The sequence below is a fragment of the Notechis scutatus genome, chromosome 2, assembly GCF_049901735.1.
Source record: "Notechis scutatus isolate UNSWTSFEM ecotype Mainland chromosome 2, rNotScu1.2, whole genome shotgun sequence".
Classification (NCBI taxonomy): Eukaryota; Metazoa; Chordata; class Lepidosauria; order Squamata; family Elapidae; genus Notechis; species Notechis scutatus.
The window spans coordinates 227059574-227081864 of NC_142010.1; the positions used below are offsets into that span (position 1 = coordinate 227059574).

A 22291-nucleotide genomic window follows, 5' to 3' on the forward strand; every position below is an offset into this window, starting at 1 on the left:
GGCCAGAGGATCTAATCTTAAACTATGGGGACAAAGGAATGTGTTCGTTTGCTAACATAAACAAAGATGAATTAATAAAATATGATGGAAGTAAATTATATAGCCAGGAACAAAGGAAAGAAAACAAAAGCTGTACTTAGCAAAGGCTGCAACAGAACAGCCTGTTTAATAAGATGAAGTGCTGCTGAATGATCAGCAGCAAAGACAAAATATTGCCTACATCTACTAGATATATGGAGGTCACAATGGCCTGGCATAAGTACTATAAGACACAAGGAAAATGCTGCAATTTATATATTTACATATGAACAGGGTGCAACAAGAAAAGATCACAAAGTAAATTTTTGAGCATTACATGGAAGAAATATTGCTGTCCAATTGATATGCAGAATGTTGCAAGAGCAAAGTAAGTTCAAAGTTACAGGAAAACATGTCATCTACCATCTGTAAAAATTTACAATTACTTGGCATGCTTTCTCTACACAAAGGTCATATTGCTATGTTATTACTACCTTCTCCTTGTTCAACAAAGCCTTATTGTCATTGTAATGGTTATAATGGATTAGCTCCCTATATTCTATTAAGCATCTTTGAGCCAGTTTGCTAAATAGATTTTTTAAATTGAAACATTATAATTGTTGTTCTTGTTCTTGTCCTTCTTATTCCTAAATATGCAATGCCTTGTATATTTTCACAAGTATGAATTGTATACTTTCTGATTATTCATTTAGTAGCAGAAAAGAAAAAAGAAACAGGAAAGAAGTCTCTAATTAATATCTCCTAATTCCCAAGTAATGAAAGCTATAACAAACTATATTTTTGTATTGCAAAATTCAATTATATCTACTGACATTTTGAAATGCTATGTTATTTATATTCTCAAACTTTTCAGCCTTTCTCTGTTAACATTTTTCCCACAGTATAAAAGCATGCATTCAAAACAAATCACAGTATTCTTTTTTAAAAAAATCATTTCAAAGTGATGTTTACATCTGTTCAGGGGAGGCAAGAAGGTACTGTCTTAGTCAAGGAGATTCAAAAGACCCAACCAAGGTGGCAGTTAATTTGCCCTCCCTTTTGATTCTCCATCCAAAACAAGGTAACCTTGACATTTTTCTCTTCCTCCCATCCCCTCCTTCTCTCCCTCCCTTTCTATTTTTTTTCTTTTCATTCTCATTCCCTCCCCTCCCTCTCTCTCACCCACACACACACTTCACTCTCAATGCACACATCAACAATTTTGAGCTGTGAAGAGGTTCAATTGCCACCTTGGTGACTCACTTATAATGCACAAATCATTTACCAGGATAGCTTGAGGACATGACAATGACAGAGAGACATCTGTTGGGTGGATGGAATAAGAAAAAAAAGAGGTTATTCACAGCTGGTACATTAGCCATGTTAGCCACCAGGCCACCACAATGTCCTAGTCCTAGAGCTTCTCCCTCCTCCTCTCTTCTTACTCCCTGCTGTCAGCTGCCAAAAGATATCTGTTCTCACCCTTTGCTGAATGAAAAGGTGCTAATGCATGACTTCAGGATATGACAGAACATACAGTACTTACAAGTGTTTGGAGATACAGCCAACCTGACCATGGGGAAAAGAAAGACGGAACAAAAGAGGTGTGTGTGTGTGTGTGTGTGTATGTGTGTGTGTGTGTGTGTGTGTGTGTCTGTATGAAAGAGAGAGAGAGACAGAAGAAAGAAAGAAACAAGAAAGTGGAAAGAAAGAAAGAGGAAAGAAAGAAAGAAAGAGGAAAGAAAGAAAAAGAAAATGCAATGGTCAGTAGCAAAAAAAAACCCCAGACACAATTATATCAGTTCTAGAAACTAACCTTTGTGGAACAAATGTCTAATAAATAACAAACAATTTGCTTTCTTTCTCTCTCTCTCTCTCATTCTTTCTTTCTCTTTCTCCTTCCTTCCTTCTTTTCTTTTTTCTCTTCTTTTCTTTTCTCTTTTTAAGATGTTCTTTTGGAGGCTTGTTATGTTTATTTGCTTTATAGTAACCATCACAGGTTATAATTATACAGCTTTTTCAGTGTACAGAGTATTAAACTTTTTCAGTTATTTCTTAGTTGTGGTAACAATAACAACCTGCGTACAAAGTTGTCTTAATGAGATCAACTTTATTGGTGGAGAAATAAGATTGAAAGGAAGAAACTTGCCCAGAGCCAATCAACTATGTAGGTTTGAAGAAATATGAACACAAAACTTCCAAATTCCAAGACTAAAATGTTCAGGGTTTTTTAATTGTTTTGATAGTAAGGTCCAATAGCTCCTGGGGTAGTCTGAACTTCCTGAGTCGATGCAAGAAGAACGTTTTTGTTGTTGTGCCTTTTAAAATATGATTCTAATGTTAAGTGTCCATTTTGAATCCTGGGAGATTATGGAACCTAAAAATTCAAAGGGCTCAACTGCTAATACTGTGTTGTTGAATATGGTAAAAGATGAAATAGAAGAGCTCCTCCTAAAATCCACGTTCATCTCTACAATTTTAAGTGTATTCAGCTCCATATTGTTCATATTGTGCATCACAGGGCTAGTTGTTCAACTCATCTGTATGCAGAATCATCACCATCATGAATGAAGCCAATGACCATTGAATCGTCTACAAACTTCAGTACTTTAACAGAGGGCTCCCTTGAAGTGCAGTCATTGGTCTAGAGAGAAAAGACCAATGGTGCACAGCCTCCTGATTAGCCAGTTTTTCTATACCTCTCTTCCTATACCTATCTGCATCCTTCATGCTCCTCTGTGCCCTCCACCTCCAGTGATCTTAGAAAAAATGTGCAAGGTCTATTTCATAGACAAAAGATCAGAAAAACACCAGTTCCAGGTGGAGAAAACCTGTGCTGAACAACTGGACGCCATCTTCACACTGATTTTTTAAATAAATCACTGGAAATGTGTTATATTTCTTCTTACTTCAAATACTCTATCATCATCCTGACACCTGTAGTTATAAACACCTTTGAAATGTTAGTGCCGGTCTCTGAAAGTAATCACAATTACTGTTGATGATTGATTCTAAAAGTCAGAAGCTATCCACCACTTTTATATCTTCACTAATAATTCCAAGCCTGCTTGTTCTACTGTTGTCATTTATTCGATTTTCTTTATATTTAATTTTAGTTCCATTTTTTTCATTGTGCTCCTCAACTTTTAGTACTAGGGCTTGCAGTGCAGACCCATTGTATTTTCTGCTATCAGAGTAATGTCATAAGCAGAATACAAGTTATTAAAACTATGTTCATCTTCCCCCAATCCAGTTTCTAATGCAATTCTGCAATTCCCATTTTTTTCTGAGCATTTTCCATAGCTTGATATGATTGACACAATCAAATTATTTTCTATAATTGATGAAGCATATACCATTTTTTTTTGTATTCTTTGGCTTTCTCAATTATGCAACATCCATCAGTAATAATGTGTCATGTTCTGAAGGCCCACTTGAAGTTCTCGCATATTTTCTTCCGTACAGAACTCTAATTTGTGATGGATGAGTGTAAGCATTATTTTACTAATATAAAAGGCTTGCAATTAATTCTGATATAATGTTGATATGAGAAAGTAGATTAAAATCTGTATATCCAATGTATACCAGGCATATATGTTCAATGTATTATTACAAATAATTGGATTGAATGGATTTTCTTTGTATGAGTGCATTGTCCTTCAAAGACATACTTTTATGTGCACTGTATGTCTGTCTCTCTCTGTGTATAAGTATACATATATATATCAGCATTTTTAGAAAAAAAGGTTTTATTCCCAAAGAGCTACAAGTAAAATACTACATTTATAAATCCATCTTTGACTTACATTTCCTTTAGTCGACCCATATTTTCATATAAAGTTCCACTTTATAATTGGTTGTGAGTGTAGTTCAAATGTTTTTTTTATTCCTATCATTATTTATAAAGAAAAGGAAATTTAATAATTAAATATTGTTATTTCCCTTACTGTACTGTTCTTGCAGCTCATGTCCCTCTTACTGAGTTGGCATAATAGATGTACATTTTAACAAAAAAAAAAGACAAAAGAGGAGTTGAGTTCATGACATTAATGAAGTAGGACTAGCTCAGGACAATTTTATCTTCACCTCTATTTTAAAATAAAGTGAGGTCAGATCTTCATTCCATGTTTTTGTCTGAGAAGAAAATTCAAGTTACAATGAACAGAGCACCGATTCCTTTCAGAATTTGCAGGTAAGGCACCCCTAGCTTTGAGATACATAATAATTATCTTGCATAAATGCTTGCTAGAAGCTCAAGGACTCCCATTGTTACAGATGCCATCTCTTTTCTATTTTTCTTTTAATAATGATAATCTGGCCATGCAACTTTCTTGAGCTAAGCGATTATTGCAAACAGGAAGAAAGAAAATACTGGTGGGAGATAAAATAAGGAAACCCAAACTCTGGAATTCTAACAGAATTGATTTTATTTCTTTTGAAAGATGGAGAAAAATTTGCTTCTACCAATGGAAATAAACATTCCTGTGAAGGTCATCTTTCAATTCAGTCCAATATTTGTAATAGGTCAAGTTTGGCTACTCTCCAAATAAAGATGATAAAGGTGCTTGTCTAATTAAATTCCTTAGATACTCATTTCTGTGTAGTCTTATTTCTTTAGTTGATTTATATGCTGCATGTCTGTTGAAAAAGAACACATGGATGATTATAATTTAAAACAACACAAAGAAAAATGTGAGGTATGAAAACAAAATGTAATTAAAAGCCATGAATAAGTATAATTAACATTGGGAGCCTGATATAAAAGACATTTTCACACATTTCATAAAAACAGAGAGATGGAAGCCAAATGCAACTGCAAGGAAGTACATTTTATGGCCTTGGAGTGGTCCAGCAGAAGGACCAGCAGAGGTGCCTCTGAGAGTGGGGGCACCTTCAGAATGGATCCACAATTGCTTCTGTGCCTTGTTAACAATTAGAGTATATATGATTCACAAAGGCAGAACTTCATCTGAAATATTAGTTGTACTGCCAGGAATGAAGTCATAAAATAACAGGAGGAGGTCATAGCTATAAACAGCAAGGAGAGACAGAGACTGGTAAAGGTAAATGCATTATAGTCCATTTTCCAGGTAGCAAACAGAAACAGAGGTGAAAGCAGACAAGTTTGTGGGTGGCTGAGGCTATATATAACTATTCTGTCACAAAGCTTGCAGGTACCTGGGAAAGGACTAGCTCATTGCAAACATAATATCTGTCTGTTGCTAAAAAGCTGTACTTTATCATGAGTGGGGGAAACAAGTGAAGTTGGGGAAATACCTACTCACAACAATATGCTTCTGAAAATAAAAACTGGGGAAAATGTTTAAAGCAATGGGAACATAGCTTTAGAAGCCCAAATGCAATGTGGAAATTCTGCTTTCAGTGCTACAGAGTGGTTATACATAGAGCAGAAGAAAAAGGAGTTGAGTAATATCAAAAGAAAGATAATTAATATTTCAGTAGGGACAATGCCTATCAGAGAGGTAGGAAATAGATGGATTCATTAATTGGTTCATGAAATTGCAGCCAAAAGTCTTATGGAATAAAGTGAGGCCTATGCTTTTAGACAGTATATACAAACCCAACAGGATACAAAGCTCTGGATCCCCATCTTCTGTCACTTCTCTTTTGTCACACCTGCCAAAATGTTCACCTCACGTCTTCCGGTTTGAGCTTCTTCGGCGACAGACCGAAACTGCGTCTCTGCACAGTTTTGATCTGTGCTTGCCGCTGGAGTGCCCCAAGCCAGCTGGTTTCAGGGCTAAGCCACCCCATAGAGGTGGTGAAGAAGGGGGAGACTGCCTGCAGGGTTGAGGAGAGCCGCATCTCTCCTCCCAAGCTGGCCATTACTCCCTTTCCCGGTTGTAGTGGTGGTCAGAAATGTCCACCACAAAGAAGAACTTGACCGGAAAAGAATGTGCAGGAGGAAGATAAGAAGAGAAAGTTTTGGTTGACTGGGTCAAACAGCAAAAGCAACAAATAAGGTACCCTGGAATTGAAACTATTAAAAAAAAAACAATAACATTGTTCCCTAAGATTTTTAAGCTGCGAAGGAGAGAGAAAAGGGAAAAGATTTGGTTTTTTTTTCTCCCTTTCCTATACTGACAGCTAAGAGACTTAAGCAAGAAATTGGGGAAAAAAAATCCACTTTGACATTAATAGGCATTTAATGCTGAAAATAAAAAGTCAAAGGGATAGTGAAGATTTCTGGATAATTAAAAGCTTTTGGAAACAGGAAAGGAGAGAAAAAGAATAAAAGGGCAGGATCTGGAAGGGAGGAGACTGCCTGGAATTAAAAAGAACTTACAGCAAAATCTCAACAAGACTTCCAAAAGATACATCTTAACTGAAGCATCGCAACAAAATAGTAAAACCCCAGGAAGAGAAAGTGGAAAAAGAAATAAGAAGAAACAGCTTGGGACTATTTGGATTACTTGGTGATCTCTGGATTCTTGGTTATTGTATTTGAACGACTAAAATCAATCAGGAGGTTGTTTAAAACTCTTTAAAATGGTTCCACTCTTAGAAGAACTGAAAATGGAACTTAAAAAGTACAAAGAAGATGCACAAGAAGGGAGAGGTTCTTTTGGCTTCATATTTCAGTTCTTAGAAATGGAGATTTGGAACTATGAGAAACAACAAGAAATGCCTGCAGAACAAGAAGATTGCGACAAAGAAGAAGCCATCTTTAATGAACTAGTAATCTTAGGTGGGGGAAAAAAAGGAAAGTGGGGAAAGAGAATGGAAAGTTTAAGATTGGGAAAAACAACCCAAAAAAGAATAGAGTGAAAAATAAGTATAAAATCAGAAAGCAACAGAAGAGGGAAATGCGGAAGAGAGAATTAGAAGCAGAGAGACAAGGGGGTAAAAAGGGGAGGGAGAAGATGAGAGGGAAGAAAGAAAGGAAAAGAAGTTATAAAGGACAGAAACAAAATATAGAGAAACAGGGCCTATTTAGAGATAATGGGTGAAAATCTAATGTAAAAAGGAATTCTGCAAAGGTACATAAGATAGTATTGTTATATTAGAAATATAAATAATTTCAGAAAATATGAAATAATGTATGATTAAAATGTTTGATAAAATAGGTACCGTAACTCAGTGGAATGCTTGTCGATAAATAAATGTAACAAAATGAATATTTAATGATTTACACAATATATGCGAAGAGAAATAAGGGAAAATCTTTCTATATGGAGTTTATATGTGTCTTTAAGGAAGTATGATATTTAATTGAAAAGAAATGTTAAAGATGTTATGGTTTTAATGATTATTAATGATAGAACTGAATTGGAATGGAATGAGTGTTTATAATTACATATATTTATAATCCTTTTTTAAAAAGAATATAGTGTGTATTATAAGAAGGTACCAAGCAGAATTCGATTGGAAGTTATGTATTATGTATTATTTTGAAGGTCATAAACTTAAGGTATATATTGAAGTTTAAATAAGAGTTGAATGGATGTAATTAAAAGATATAAAGGTGTCATACTCCAATTAGTAACTACAGGAGAAAATTTGTTTAATGAGAAAAGATAATATGAAATTGAAACAGAACAGACAAAAGTATAAATATAATGATTTGAATTGAGATGAGATAATTAAAATAAAATTAAGAAAATTAAAAGAGGGGAAAAACTATATAGAAAATGTAGAATAGTATAAGATATGGAATAGAACACAAAAATGAGCATGAAATTGAGTTTGCGTCTGTATAAAGAAGTTCAACCCGGGACCATGCTATTTTCAAAAAAGATGTTTTACTTGTATTTTGTATGTGTGAAAACCCAAATAAAACTTTATTTAAAAGAAAATGTTCACCTCACCAGTTTTTTCTCTTGATTGCTGCAGAGATTATGAGGTGTTCTTGTCTGAAGAAAGCAGCTTCTCCAAATCTTTAGCTCTTTGACTCTTTGGAATACCCTTTCCCTCTGTGCCTCCTTCTGAGAACCAGACTGAGTAATTGGAGTAATCATGCCTTGAATGATATAAGTATAATTAATTTCCAGCAACTTTTCCATAAAAGAAGTCAAAATCGCTTCTCAAACCATCATGTAGTCCAAATGCTGAACTGGGGATAGCATTTGCACAAAGTGTAACACCAATGGGAAAGCAGTTATAGAGAAAGCTATGCTATGGTAGAAAAATAGTGTTCTTCCTATCTTCATTACCGTGCCTTGCACTTAGGAAAAATACCTCAGATATAAATCATTTTTCTTAGTTGATGCTCCATAGTGCTTTGGCTTTAGTTACAAAAAAGTACTTCAGAATGCAAGATTCCTTTGAAATCCAATAAAGCCAGTCATTTCCTGGATTACACAAGTATGGCAGAGCCTCCTTGCAATATCTGGTCAGTCCTGGAAATAACAGACAGACAGATACTACATTCGTGTTCCTCTTCCCAATAGATTTTGATTAATTATATAAATAATAATCTTATATTTGTATTAGTGATAGCACTAGGTACATCAATGACTATGTTTACATGCACACAGGGATTATAGATTATTTTATCCAAATAATCCACTTCATACAAGTGGATTTCATATAGAAGCGCATTAGGTTGTTAGCATATGAGCTGAATATAAAACACACAACCTTATTCCCTAAAAAACAGAAAAATATTGGAGGATAAAAATGTGGAATCAGGGTTCCTGATTTGTCCTTCAGATGTTAACCTTATCCTATGGTCTTTGAGTCCTTAATAGTGCCATATCCACTTAGCAGAGGAACAGAAGGTAGAATGGTGGAAAAGTACCAGATTGCAAGATCAGGCTGTTTGAGCGAAATAGCTTCCTTGGGGCTTGGAATTATAATGAACTCCAGCTGAGTCTAGATGACACTATCCAGTTACTGGGAATTTTATAAGGGAACATCAGAGACAGATATGGTAGATAGAAATAATATATGTCTTAATTTTTCTTGTGTTTTAACGCCCAACTTCAGCCGTGAATTGCTGGATATTTTAATCATGTTTGTATTGTCACCATGCTTCTACATCCCTCTTCTTTGATACAAAACTGTATTTCTTGTTCTTTATTATTAACCTTTTTAAAATAACACTATGGAAACAGCATACCTGTAAGTGTAGTTCTACACAGATATTTACTAATTCCTGACCTTGGCATCTGGTTATTCTTTTTTCTTGTCCCTGGGACAGAAAATGAACCAATTTATATACCTTGAAAAGTAAGAAGGCATATTATGTTCATGCAATCCCATCTTTACCAGAGGAAAATTTATAGGATTTGACTGTTGGAATGGCATTTATCTAATCTGACATTAGCTAAAATATAATGTATTTTTATAAACCCCCTAAGTCCAACAAAAACATGAACATTTAAACAATTGGATTACTAACCTGACTATAAGTTCTTATTTTATCACCTGACCTTAGTATAAAGAAGCAGGAGCTACAAGCAAAGCATTTGGCACTTGGGCACCACAATCCTCCATTTATTGGTTTGGTTTATGTGTTTTGTGATTTCTAACATCTTACTAGATTCTGTATAGCAAGCTGCTTTCCTTAAATTATCTGGTGTTTGTAGAGTTCAAGTCTGACATTGTGCATTTAAATGTCCTACAAAGGACATTAATTGAAATGACTACTTACTTCTGAAATATATTCAGAAGTTTCTTGGCAAATATAATTAAGTAGGATAGTGCAGGAATTCCACCTTTTGCATGCCCAGATTTAGCTTTACATAACTAGTAATTTTCATTATACAAGAAAGCAGAAAATTGCTATTTTAGCAGTCATTATCCCTGTGTGGACAACCTTGGATTCTTGCCCAGTTTCTATGGTATATTACAATTTCTGTTTTCTTTTGTAATCCAGGGACTTCCTCCTAAAGTTGGGAGTGGAGAAGAAAAAAAAAAAAAGAGAGAGAGAGAGAGAGAGAGAGAGAGAGAGAGAGAGAGATTATTTTTTAAAAAAAATTGGTGATCCTCATTCAAATATTTACACAGCCTCCAAGCTCATTTGGTGGCTTTTAGACAATTCCATCTTTAACCCCATTTCACCTTATTAATATATTAATATAGGTTAATATGAACCAGGAATGTATATATGTATGTTTATATGTATATATTTATTTATTTATTTATCACACTCTATACTGCCCGTCTCACCTAAGTGACTCTGGGCAGCCTACAATAAAAAACATGTCATAAAATATAAAAAGAACAAATAAGAACAAAGTTAAAAACAGATTTAAAAGATAAGTTTATAATATTAAATGCTAAAAAAGTGGAGAGAATGTCCTCATGGCTTAACCTTCTTCAAAGCCCATGCCTATTGTCAGAGACAAATCTTAACGCTCTTTCTCAAGTCCATAAGAGTGGAGACCTGCCTCATCTCTGGGGGATGCTGCAAAGGGCAGGTACAATGGCAGACAAGGCTCTTTTCCTGGATCCCAACATAGATTTTTTTTAATTGACAAGACCCACAACCTACCTTGCCTGCCACTCCCAATGGACAGGATGATAACATTGGGATGAGATGCTCCCATGCCATGAAGGGCTTTAAAGGTGATAACTAAAACCTTGAACATATACGTAACTAGAATTTGGAGTATATGAATACAAACATTTCTATACTACTCTTAAACCAACTCAAGTAAAGAGAAACAAAACCAACCACAAATTATAAGCATCTTAATAAATTATAAAAGTTGTTTGGCAGTTCTTTAATTCGGGTACTGTTTGCTTCTAGATTGTTGGTCTAATGTTAATTGTGGTTTAATGTTAATGTTAGATTAACATCAGACCAACAATCAAGAAACAAATAACTCCTTAATTAAAGAACAATCAAACAAGCTAACGAACAGTTTGCAAGAAAACAGCCAGGCTCAGAGGGCACCACGGCTCCTTTTTTCAACCCTGAACTACAAATATTCTCCTCTATTGGTGCTTCAGTATGTTCATTGACAATTCTAAACCTGATTATCATATCTGTTATTAATAGTTTGGGCTTCTTTATATTTAATTTTAGTGCATTTTTCCCCCCACTGTGTTTCTTTAACTACTATAGCTTGCATTTTCAGCTATCAGGGTAATGCCATCAGCATAGCACAAGTTGATATTTCTATCTCCAATTTTAAAACCACATTCATCTTCCAATCCAGCTTCCCATCGTGTATATTCAGCATATAGATTGAATAAATAAGGAGAAAGTATACAATCTTGTCCCGCTTCTTTGTCAACTTGGAGCCAATCTGTTTTTCAGTGCTCTGGCTGAAGTATGACTTCCTGCCCTGTATATAAATTTCTTATATGGACAATGAGATGTTTTGGCATTTTTCAGAGCACATTTCATAGCTTAACATCATCAACAGGATTGAAGGCCTTTCTATAATCACTTCTTCTTGGTATTCTTGGTATTTTATAATAATAAAAATAAACTATATGTTGAATATCAAAAATTATGTCTGTTATAAACTAGAAATAGGCAAATTTGGGGTAGAAATAGGTTTGAATTAAATGTTGGGGAAAGATCACAATAGATTAGGTGATGAGGACATTGGGATTTTTGCATTTTTTTCTTAGTTTTTTTTGAGGGGGTAGGTGATCAGAAATATCCTATATCTTTTTAATTCTGTTAAGGCGATTTTATAGCATATCTGATAAGTTTGACTCATAAGAAGTTATGCTATGTGGCTTGAACAAAGAGATTAAAAAACAACAACCTACTTCTATTTATAAACCTTGCTGGGTTTTATAATCTTTAGTACTATTACACCCTTGGGATTCTCCCACGAGTCTGCTATAAACCTGCAGAAAGGTCCTCAAAATCTTCTTTTGTGTGTATTAGAGAGAGAGAGAAAAAAGAGAGAATAATAAGAATGAATGGTGCTAAATATGTTTTAGGATGTAGTGTAAAGCTAAGTGCTCTCAGCTAAAACTTGGCAGGGAAATGACTTAATGAATGCCATCCTTATTAACTTAACAGTAAAATCTGGACAAAATATACATAAAAATGAAATAAAACAATTAGATATCACTTAACATGGTTCATTATTATTAATTCATTTAGTATTCATTATAACTTTGCTAGTCATAATGAATTCATTTGATATTACTGTAGATGTGCTACAGTAATTTCAGCCTAATGTAGTTTTAATTCATGTTTCATTAACAGAAAGCTGTACCAAACTGTATATTTATTATTTTGAATAAATACCAACTAGTTCTCAAATTGCTACATTTTGTCCTATATTTCTTTATAGATTTCAGTTACAAAGGGACACAAATATTCACTCCCACAAACACAATTGCAGTTTTTCAAACTCAGGAGATAACTTACATTTGCTTTTGATATCTTGTAATCTGATTTCTTCCTTTTGGCTGGCAACATCTACAATAACTACATATAGAGTCGAGATCAGCAAAATTGCCATTTTTTGTTTTTCTTAGTTTGCAACATTACATTAGTTTCTATTTCCTTATCAGTTCATTTCATGAAATTCACATATTCAGTTTCCTGTGCATTTTCCCCAAGAATCTCAGTTTTGTATGCAACCTTGCCTAATCCAATGCATTTTTCTGATCAGATCTGGAGGATAAATTGGAGACATTTGGACATTTGATAATCTAATGCCTCACAGGGCATAAAGTAGCATAATAGAAATAAAAGTGGAGTAACTTTTTTATTTTTCAAAATTTTATAACAGCTCATTTTTTCAAAAAGAGACATGAATGTATATATACTAAACAAAAAATACTGGAAAAAATGATAGATACTGAAACAATGCAGACAAAAATACATATTTAAAATTCAAAGGAAAATCATAGAGGCCAAAAGAATCCAAGCAAGTATATTAAGAAAGATTCCCTCCCAAAAAAATCTGTTAAATTTATATTTTCCCACGTCATAGTAGTGGTGCTTTTAAAGTTGTAGCAACGTTTCAGCAGAATCTCATCTGCCATCATCAGGCTTTTGTATAGTGTTCGTCTGTGAGTTAGACTTTTACAGTGGTTTCAGATTTAAATTTGGGGCAGCCTATTGCTGTGCCAGAATGGTTTTTTCTTCATCCTGATTGGTTGAGAGTCTTGGTCTGTGTTTATTGGTCTTGGAGTTTGCTGTGTTCTGCTTCTAATATCTTCTGTCTGTTTTTTTGGCTCTTTTTGTATCTTGATTGGCTGACAACATTGTGTTACTTTATTGGAGGCCTTTAGTGCAGCTTGGCTTCGGGTAAATGGATGGCTATCATTAGTTAGGAAGCTGGGTTTCATCTGGGTGCCTGGTTGGGGTGTGTTTGAGCTGGAGGTATCAGGGGGGGATCTGTTTGTGCCCAGGTGTTTGCCTGGCTTGTGGTGTGGAGATTTTTTTGTTTGTGAGTGCAGCTTCCAAATGATTGACAGCCTGGTAGAATCATCTCTTCTGTTCATGCTTTCTGGTCTTTTTTCAATCTCTATGGCTTCTCTGATGATTCTGTGGCTGGGATTTTCTATAGTGGCTAGGGTTTTGGTGCCATTGAAGTTGATTCTATGACCTGTGGCTTCCATGTGTTGGACTAGTGAGGAAGTGTGTTCCAGCTTTTTGACTGCATTTTTGTGTTCATCCAGGCGGGTGCTTATTCTTCTATTGGTCTGTCCAATGTATGTGGCCGGGCATGATGCACAGGGGACTTCGTATATGCCTTGGTTTTCCAGGTCAATTTTGTCTTTGGAGTTTCTGAGGATGGCTGCAATTTTTCTGTCTGTTTTGAAGGCAGTCTTGATGTGGTGTCTGTATAGTATCTTACTAATTTTGTCTGTAGCATATATATATATGCATGTGTGTATATGTATATGTATATGTATATGTATATGTATATGTATTTGTTTTCTATATATATGTATATATCTTTTAATGAAAATTCTCCAGTGATGGAGTAAGTATAATCCTATCTCCTCTGAGTTCTGTGTTTGTTAAGATAAACATATCTAATTACTTTTGCTATTCTTCATAAGGTTTAGCCTCTAGACCTATTATTGCCTTTGTTTCTCTTTTCTGTACTCTATCTAGGGTTTCAGCATTTTTTTTGTATTGTTTTGGCCAGAACTGGATACAGTATTACCATATAAATGTGACCTCACCAATGTATTACAGAAAGGTATTATTACTTCCTTTCATCTCAATACTATATTTCTGTTGATACAGCCCAGCTCAAAGTACTGCACAAGTTTTAAGAAAAAACTGTTGGTTTGAGTAAGGGAAATCCTATAATGTTCTGCATCTATAATCTAATACTTATAAGGGAAATAGATTGATTTTTTTCTAAATCAAGTTCCCAATTTTTGCAGAATATATCATGCAAGTTCAACAATATCATCCTATAGCATGACCATTATCTTAAGAACATGGAACTGCATCCATTGCCTCAGTGGAAACATGAATCATTTCTCATATAATTATATACCTATATATACATTTTTATATGAAATGTAATAGCCATGGTGGATGACAACAATATTTTGCTATGTCAGGATGGTTAAGTCCAATCTGTCTTTCCTGTCCTAACATTTAAGGTTGATATTAGAACAAGGAAGTGGTATTGCCATCATTTCTAGCTCAATAAATGTAAAATCACAACATTCAGTAAAAAAATAAAAATACCTGATTGTTTAAATCACCCAGATGTTCCATTTAATTTCTCTTAACATTCAACAGGACAGCTTCCCAAATTATGACACCGAATGTTTGCATCTGTTGTGGGTTATTACCCCATTGTATTAAGCACACAAGGCTGCACAAATGTTAGGATCAATATGTGAAGCAATGTCTGCAGTGGAGTAGATGTCAAAAAAGACAAGATGGCAGTAGTGGCAGCATGATCAAAGCCTCACCCTTTTATACAGTTGTATGACATATCAACAGACCTACAAAATGAGTGGAGTTTGATTTATGCTGCTTACCTTTTTTTGATGAGCCTCTGTGGATACCACTGAAACCAGGTATCTGTATGTTAAATGTGTGCTTACCAAGTAGGTATAAAGTGTTATGGTGTGTGTGTGTGTGTGTGTGTGTGTGTGTGTGTGTGTGTGTGTAAAAAGCTTTTGCATTAATTAATTGGGATGACAGGGAAATGTTAAAGTAGTTTCTAGTACCTGTTCTTAGCAAATCAGAATCCACATTTTATTTTTTATAGATGTCTTATTAATTTTACGCTTGTGTGAAAGCTCAGGTTTCAACCTTAATTATATTAAGAATAGACTCTATTGTTCCTAAAAAGTAAGAATTATTCAAAAATATGAAAAACATTTTACAAACTCACAGAAAAAATGAAGTTTGAACATGCCTTTAACCAATGTTATCATTCGTAGCTGAAATGTAAAATGTATTATACACATACCTGTACAAGCACAATATGTGAACTACAGGTTCTTCTGCTAAATTCTTCTCATCAAGGTCCACAAATAAAAACACTAAATCTAAACTCTCAAAGGAGGAAAGGTAACATCAATGACACAGAGAAATATTTGCAGCCAATCTGATCCACAAGGAACAGTGGAAAAGATCAATAAAGTGAACCCTGAAGATGCAACCTTTCAGGTCTCAAAGCTTGGCAGTTCTTTGTTGGTCCAATAAAAGGTATTGCTTTAATCTCCTGTACTTTGTCCACTAAGGAAAAATTAAAAGTTCAAAGCTGAAATCCAGACTATGAGCTCTATTTTTCTTATATGTTTTGTTTCCTCACAATAAAGACACCGTTTTTTTTCTCTCCTTGGCAGAGTATACTTTTTAAAGAAATTTTGCAGAGTTAACTATTTCCTTTCAAGAAGAAGAGGAAGAGGAAGAGGAGGTGGAGAGGAGGAAGAGACACATTACCCCTTCCGATACTTGTAGACTATATTCACACAAAAGAGTAAATGAGATTAAAGTAGTTTAGCTTTAGTATTGAAATAATTTGTGCTTCAGTTTGCTTGAAAATATGTCATTTTCATAGCATTCTGTGTTATCATAATTTATCATGCAAACATTTGTCATAAGCAGGTTATTGCAATTTTGTTTAATTTTGTTTATGAGTTGTTTATTTTTAATACTGAAATACACAAAATGTATTACTAATGGAAAAGAAAGATGAATAGTGATTAACATAAACTAAACATAACTAAACAGACAGGGAAAAGGAAACAAAAGGGAAAAGGGTTTATATATCAGCCACAGGAATAATTTAAAAGTTAATCTTTAAGTATCAGTAAATACAGGCCACACAGAATTATAATGCATTATCTTTTCATTTTCAGAACACAGGAAATTTTATAACAATTAAAACCATATCCATTTCATAAAATCACAAGGATAAATTTCTTTACATTTATGAACATTTATGTAAATTTATCTTCTTAGCAAATATAATATCATATTACAGTCTTTATCCATAATATAGTAGAGAGAGTGCTATTTTCCATAAAATCGCACTCTCTCTACTATATGCCAAAGTAATACATTAGTTATATACCACAAGTAATTATTTGAAACCAGCATAAGGCTATAACTGGAATAAGCCCAGAATATATTAGTTGCAGAACCTTTGTAGAACACCAGCCAACACCTATTGCATACACATTACACATACACATACACATATAAAGAGAAGGGAGTTGGGGGTTGAGGATTTTACAAATTTTTTGTTGAATTAATCTTGTGTTTAAATCATGTTTTGAATCTGAATTCATTGATTATCCAGAAGGGGATATTTCAGTTTTTCATTCCACAGTTACTAACTTTCATTTTACTGTTTCATTTTAAAAAATGCTGCTAAAGCATCAGAACCATACTGTTTAGTTAGTACATGTTTTAGTTGTATATACTGACAAATTGATGTTTCTACATTTACTCTACCATCATATGTGTACAGAAAAGAGGTCATGTGCACATGTTGAATACACAGGGCCCCGGGGGGGGGGGGGGGGCCGGGGGGGGGGGCCCGGGGGGGCCCCCCCCCCCCCCCCCCCCCCCCCCCCCCCCCCCCCCCCCCCCGGGGGGGGGGGGCCCCCGGGCCCTTTGGGCGTATTTTATCTATCTTGCTTCCTCAAAGCATTTAAAACTTATTCTGAGTGTGTAAGAGTTGAAAAGTTCACACACATCCTTTTTATAGCAGTAGGGAATGCATGCCTTGGCAAAGAAAGCAAACAAAACTTATAAAATCTCTATTTCTGGTTGCTTGTTACAAGAGACAAATCTCTTTGTAATAATGTCAGCTATGCAGTGAAGCTACCAAATTGAAATCCAGTGAACATAAATTGGTGCAAAGCTATATCTTCTTCTAACATCATTTATAATTTCAGTCTGAACCATATCAAAGGTCTTTTCAGGATCCAAAGAAACTTGAATAGCTGGTCCCAGTTATTTGCTGAAATTAATTGTGTTGCTCAGTTCCCAGTCTTGGATTTATATAACTGAGCATAAAAATCAAACTGGTAATTAGTAGTTTCTGTCTAAGTAAATGGGTATCCATTGTTAATCTGAATTCTAGATATAAAATTCTGCTGCTTTTGTTGCTTCAAAGAAACTAGCTAGAAACTTTCCTAATTTCTCACCTGATTTCCAGTACTGCTGATTAATACATTTCATAGAATATTCAGTTTGTTCTGAATGTAAACGATCTACTTAGAACTAAGAAGAAATTCCCTGACAGTTAGAACAATTAACCAGTGGTACAACTTGCCTCCGGAAGTTGTGAATGCTCCAATACTGGAAGTTTTAAAGAAGAGATTGGATAACCATTTGTCTGAAGTGATGTAGGATTTCCTGCCTAAGCAGGGGTTGGACTAGAAGACCTCCAAGGACCCTTCCAACTCTGTTATTCTATTCTATATGGATGCAGAAGTGGACAAAGTGTACAGAATTAATACAAGACATGCAAGGCTAGGAAATGTACAAAGGGATATACTGGTGCCAGGTAGAAGACAAGAGCCCAGGTTCTATAACAACAGTTTAATGCCATGCTGAAGATTAAAAATTCACATGTGATTCTGCTTAGAGAAATACCTATCAGAATATTACTTAACAGAATATAGGATCCAATCTGGGTCAGTCACTGGGACCAGGGCTTTAGTCTTCTGAATTTTTGGACTCATGCTGGAGCCCATCCTCAGGAACCTTCTCTCTCACCAGAATATGACACGTTCTGGTGAGAGGGAAGTTCCTTGAGGATGGGTTCCAGCACGAGTCTGAAAGCTTGGAAGATTAAACCTCTGGTTCTGGTGACAGACCCAAATTGGATCACGCCACATTATTCTGGGACATATTTGTCTTCATTCATGAGAAAAGAATATACCTTACTGACTGACTGACAAACTCAAAGAGAAAAAGAAATCATTTCATGTGGATAAATTGGAAGGAGTGCTTTTAACTTTTAAGAAAAACAGATTTTGACTTAACTCAGTCTAAAAGGCAATATATTTTTTGAAAAGGTTTAAAGAGGAATTGGAAGAGATGCAAGTGGATCAAAAAGTAGGTTGTTATGCAACAAATATAGCAAGAGACTACTACATTGGTCCCTGAAGGTATAGATTTTTGTAAATTTACAACATGAATATGGAGTTTAAATGCCTAACAGGGAACATAAATGGGATGAACGCATCACATATAAGGGTATTTCATTATTTGAAAAAGTTAAGATATAGATGTAAGAAAAAATACAAAACAATTTTGTATTTTGCCAGGAAAAAGTAAGAAAAATTAAATTGTTTTGCATATAAACCCAGCAATGATCAAAGCTGAAACTGACTGATGATTATGGCAGATATGTGGGACTGAAATTAATTTGAATGAAATCAAGATTCTGATATTAGGCAGAATCTGATAATTTTGAATGTATAGATATGTGGAGACATAAAAATTGTACTTTAAAGCGTATGCTATTTTTTCTGAGAAACATAGATTTTTCTTAAGAATAGACATTGTTTTGATTTGTAAAATCTTTATACCATGTGTTAATAAAGTGGAAATACTGCCAAAGACCTTTTAGATCATAATCTAGTTATTTTAATATATAAGAAGAGAGTTGAAAGTTAGAGATGATAATGAAAGATCAAAAAGAATTTATTATAAAAACTGGTTTTCAAATTGAGAAAGTAAAATATATTATCATGCCTAATATGAACTACATGTTATTTCAAAATAATTAGACTGTGGGTAACAGTAAGCCAGAATCTGAAACTGAATTATATATAGATGACAATGTTATTGATAAAACATATTACATTCTCGTTGGAATTTAAAATGAAAAACAAGTTAAATACAGCATGATAAAATGGACTAAGAATTTTGGTTATAATACAGAAAGAGATCAATGGGAAAGAATGTGGTTAAAAGAATTGAAATTCATATTGTGTTAGAATTTAAGAGAGGACATCTATAAAAAGATGTACTACTAGTATATGTCACTAAAGAAATTATCTAGAGTACTTTTAACAGTACTTTTAAGCAATGCTGGAAATGTGAAAAACACAAAGGGCCATTTTATTGTGAAAAAGCAAAAAATATACAAATACATATTTATGATATGAAGTATTTTAAAAATTAATATTCAGTTGAAACCAGATCCTTGTTTAAACAAAAATTGAGATGTATGGACAGCAAATTAGAAAAGACTTATGGAGACTGTTTTTTAATATAGTAACTGTACCTTATCTTATGCACAAAGATAGAAAAGTACAGTACTGAAATATTTTATTTATTTATTTATTTATTTATTTTATTTGTCAAAAGCTTACAATACAACAGAAACAAGAATAAACATAAATTTAAATACAAGAAATAGGAACTAATAATTGGGGACAATAGAACAGGGATGGTAGACATGATTGTGTGCTTATGCATGCCCCTTACAGACCTCTTAGGAATGGGGTGAGGTCAATAGAGGTTAGTTTGAGGGTAAAGAAGTGGGGGTTTGAGCAGGTGACAACAGAATCAGATAGTGAGTTCCAGACCACTGGAATCTGAATTGACCACTCTGTTGCTTAAACCGTACTTCCTACAATCAAATTTGCAGTGGTTTACATTTAGTTTATATCTGTTGTGTGCTCTTGTGTTGTTGTGGTTAAAGCTGAAATATTCATTAACTGGTAAGATGTTGTAACATATGATTTTATGTACTATGCTTAAGTCCAATCTTAGTCAGCATAGTTCAAGGTTGTCTAAGGCTAGAATCTCAAGTCTGTTGTGAACAGAGGAATGGTAGTACTCTTCTGGTAAAATACTTCTGGACTCACTCAAGTGTGTTTATGTCAGATATACAGTGCGGATTCCAGACAGCAGAGCTGAATTCAAATATTGGTCCAGCAAAGGTTTTGAATGCATCGTTTTTCAAATCAGTATTACCAGAGGATAAACTTCATAAAATTAAATGTATGACTCTTAAAGCCTTTTTGGCAATACTGTTGCAGTGAGCTTTGATGCTGAGGTCATTCGATATGAGAACTCCAAGGTCCTTGACAAAGAGAGGGTCATCAACAAGGTCATATCCGCCTAGCTTGTATTTGGTATATAGATTTATTTTTACCAATGTCTAGGACAGAGCATTTGTTGGTAGAGATTTGGAGTTGCCAACTGTTAGACCATTCAGACACATAATCAAGGTCGCTTTGAAGGAGAGTAGCATTGACGGTGGTGTTGAATAGTTTTACATCGTCAGCAAAGAGGACGCAGCTGCTAACAAGGTGATCATAAAGGTCATTTATATAGAGTGTAAAGAGTGTGGGTCCTAGAATGCTCCCTTGGGGCACACCGCTGAAAACTGGTTCAGGGTTTGATATTTTTACTATTTATTGCCTGTTTGACAGGAAGGCAATAATCCACTTGTGAAGGGATCCAGAAATAACCACCACAGCGGAGTGGATTAGAAATATAGCCAAATTTTTGGAAAAGGCAACATTAACTTGTTTGATCAGGGATAAAAAAAGTACTTTTATAAAAGGCTGGGAAATTATGGACTTTTTGCTGAAAATGGGAAAGAAATAAGTTGGTGATCATTGGATTTGATTAGTAAAATGGGTTGAATATGAGAAGAAAATATGTGATGTAATTTCTTCTCTTTTCTTAGAAGAGAAAAGAAACAATAAATTTGTTTGTAAGTGCTGTGAAGACCAGAAGTTGCTTGTTAAATTTATTTTACCCTTTTCCATATAGCACTCCTTGATTTTTTAAAATCTGTTTTGAGAAACTTTCTTCATAAGCTTTGTTTTTTATTCTTGTAAACAAATTTATACATATAAACTGTAGATAACATAGCAATTGAGGTGAGTTAATAAGGCCTCTTCAACTGCTGCATTTGAAAAAAATAGACAAAGTTAAATTAATGAGGTTGCAGGAGTAGAAACCATAATTTTATCAAATTTGGATAAATTCACCTCAAAAGCAATAGACTTTAATATAGTATATTTACATAGATGGTAAATTGTACATAGATAGTACGAGTGTCTTACTTACCTAGTAGCAGATTTTTTTTTTATTTTCTAATTTTTTTCCTCCTAATATTGTTTATTAATCATAGTTCAACAAAAATAATGGAGGGGAAACATAGAATTTAGAAATGGTCCATTTATTATTTTTAAATTCCAGAATAAGATCATAGTTGAAATTGCAATGGATCTATTGCTTCACAAAAGCATCATCATCATCATCATCATCATCATCATCATCATCATCATCATCATCATCATCATCATCACAACAACAATCATAATATCATCTAATCCAAAACTATTATGTGCATGTGAAAAAAAGTAATTTTCTAGGCGTGGCATTTAAAAATGACAAATATCTATAACTCAAATGTTAATATCTATGTCAATATAATTTACAACAAACACCTCAGCCATTTTCTAAAACATGGGATATGATGAGGAGTTGATTTGCACAAAAAGCAGATAAATCCTTGGGGAGTAAGTACTCTGATAAGACAGGTGTGAAAACAGGCAGAGGTCACTAGAGTGTGTAGAAAGTCTAGCCAGGAATTTGAGAGGCCTCTTCCAGGAAAACACATGGGTAAGATCATTATTCTGTTATTAATTTTTGTGATACTAACTTATAATTTAAAAACTAGACTCCACTAACTGGTATGTGGTATCAAAGCTTGCTACTAGCCATACTATGCATTATGTTGTCATTTTACTTTCTTGGAATGTTCATGATTCTTACATCAAATTTTCATTTAATCAGAATCAAAAACTATTTTTCTATTATGAATTTGGTTTCATAACTTTTCTTGCATGGGTCTAAACTACCTCATATTTCTTAGAAAATAAATATAGCCAAAAAGTGAATCTCACATAAAAT

General features: G+C 34.2%; 1 long non-coding RNA gene across 1 annotated transcript; it reads right to left on the bottom strand.

Moving 5' to 3' along the window:
* Positions 1–4508: 4508 nt before the first annotated feature.
* Positions 4509–11803, bottom strand: LOC148132526 (uncharacterized). The gene is made up of 4 exons (XR_015747360.1): positions 11713–11803; positions 9800–9869; positions 7848–7999; positions 4509–4656 (listed from the first exon to the last, which is right to left on the bottom strand). It is a non-coding gene; the product is annotated as an uncharacterized LOC148132526 (long non-coding RNA).
* Between the last annotated feature and the right edge of the window lie 10488 nt (positions 11804–22291).